Source organism: Ciona intestinalis, unplaced genomic scaffold, assembly GCF_000224145.3.
Source record: "Ciona intestinalis unplaced genomic scaffold, KH HT000700.1, whole genome shotgun sequence".
Classification (NCBI taxonomy): domain Eukaryota; kingdom Metazoa; phylum Chordata; class Ascidiacea; order Phlebobranchia; family Cionidae; genus Ciona; species Ciona intestinalis.
In genome coordinates, this window is record NW_004191021.1 from 1,908 (window position 1) to 4,286 (window position 2,379).

The 2,379-nt window shown below is 35.4% G+C and overlaps 1 long non-coding RNA gene across 1 annotated transcript; it reads right to left on the reverse strand.

The window, feature by feature from the left end:
• Nucleotides 1-1,234: 1,234 nt before the first annotated feature.
• LOC113475508 lies at nt 1,235-1,932 on the reverse strand. Its single transcript, XR_003397254.1, has 2 exons — nt 1,423-1,932; nt 1,235-1,337 (listed from the first exon to the last, which is right to left on the reverse strand). It is a non-coding gene; the product is annotated as an uncharacterized LOC113475508 (long non-coding RNA).
• Between the last annotated feature and the right edge of the window lie 447 nt (nt 1,933-2,379).

Below are 2,379 nucleotides of genomic sequence, written 5' to 3' on the forward strand. Positions count from 1 at the left end.
TTTGGACCCAAATTGCCGTTCAATTTGTGTAGTACGTAACAGATGCGGTTGTGGACTACTCGGTATTTCTATGGCTCTGACGTTGTACAGGCTTCTCCCTTATATACGTTTCCACATGCATCATTCGAACGTTGAACAGAGTCGTATAAACACCGAGTAGTCCAACTGCCGTCTATGTGTGTCCAAAATAGAGCAAAAGTGGTGACTTTGACAATGGGTTTAAACGAACTTGTTAAGTTTTGTTTGTGTTTTTCTATTGTGGGAAGGTGTAAAACAGCTTCTATTTCAGCTTCTATTTTACCTTACCAAACATTTTTTAGAAAAAATGTATAAATTTAGCCGCATTAAATGACTAAAATGTCTCAAATCAACCGCTTCTAATTCTAATTTTTGACTTTTTTAGACACAGAAAACAAATAACACATGTTTTTTACATTTTTCAACCTTTAAATTTGTTTTTAGGCCCAAGTTTTTCTGTAATTTACCGAAAAACATACATTTTCCCTATACCTACTGTGTTAATTTGGACCCAAATTGCCGTTCAATTTGTGTAGTACGTAACAGATGGGTTGTGGACTACTCGGTATTTCTATGGCTCTGACGTTGTACAGGCTTCTCCCTTATATACGTTTCCACATGCATCATTCGAACGTTGAACAGAGTCGTATAAACACCGAGTAGTCCAACTGCCGTCTATGTGTGTCCAAAATAGAGCAAAAGTGGTGACTTTGACAATGGGTTTAAACGAACTTGTTAAGTTTTGTTTGTGTTTTTCTATTGTGGGAAGGTGTAAAACAGCTTCTATTTCAGCTTCTATTTTACCTTACCAAACATTTTTTAGAAAAAATGTATAAATTTAGCCGCATTAAATGACTAAAATGTCTCAAATCAACCGCTTCTAATTCTAATTTTTGACTTTTTTAGACACAGAAAACAAATAACACATGTTTTTTACATTTTTCAACCTTTAAATTTGTTTTTAGGCCCAAGTTTTTCTGTAATTTACCGAAAAACATACATTTTCCCTATACCTACTGTGTTAATTTGGACCCAAATTGCCGTTCAATTTGTGTTTTACGTAACAATGGGTTGGACTACTCGGTATTTCTATGGCTCTGACGTTGAACAGGCTTCTCCCTTATATACGTTTCCACATGCATCATTCAGTCTGTAATGAATGCAGCAAGGTAAATGAATAAGTCCACACACCCTTTCCGACAAAAGTTTACTTAATCAATTTGAATTACCGATGTTCTAATTTTTACATTCCCTATTGACGGTAATTCATTCGTATAAACAATGGTAGTTCGGAAAAACAGTTGTCATGACGCCTAAATCTAAAAACATAAAATATGCTTTTGTATTCGAATGCTATTAAATAATGCTATATCCAACTCTTTAAATATAAAAACACAAATATACTTAACTTTTATGGTACGCAACGTCGTGCACTTGCCATCTTTCTTCAGTAGAGTTGTAATATATGACCCACTTCGAAATTTTATCGTCGGTAGTTGAATTTATTATGGTGTTGCTTCACATAAGAGTGCTGTTAATTAAACAAAAGATATAGTAAGAGCATAGGCCCTTAAGTTTTTATGATTCAGGTTATAGGCAAACCAAAATTAGCAGGTCGCAAATTTCGAATCGTTTTTGCAGTGGTTGCAATTCGTTTCTGTGGTTTGCGACACAACGTTGTAAATCCTATGATAAAACATCGCTAAACTGGCCATTCGAGGCCATAAACGCAAAACTGCCAACATTATGTTAGTTATAAAACATCTGCCTTTCAAAATCATAAATGTGTGAATGGCTGTTGTGATGCAAATAATCAACGTGTGAATCTGTATTATGTAGTAATAAACCTAGGTTTTAAGAGCTCACGAATTTTGAAAACAATAGTCGCACTTTCAAAGAACGTCTAAACTGATATATCGTTTTATAGTGGATGTGCTAACCAGTTATTTTCTTTACGCTGATAGCTTCGGAACAACGCATTCGCCTATGAGATAACAAGTACAGGAAACCGCTGGTATAAATTTGTGCAATACTCGATTAGGAAAGAAGCAAGATTAACACGTCATAAACATCAAGTTAGATTTTGTATGGGTTTCAGTAGATTTGGTTACCGATGCCAGGGAAATGCAATCGACACGCTCTTTAAATACATTTAGATCGCAGGTGTGGTTCAGACGTGTCTGCGACATAGTAGATCGTAGATATGGAGGGTGCTGAATATCCTTTCAAGCTCGCAACTTGTGCAGGGGATTGTTAAATATAACACAACCAAGTTCCAAAGATTCGGAAAAATTTCTTTGAACACATCGTAATTCCGGAACATAGCCCTGGAGCATATTTGTTGTTTAGTGTTATTTTAAG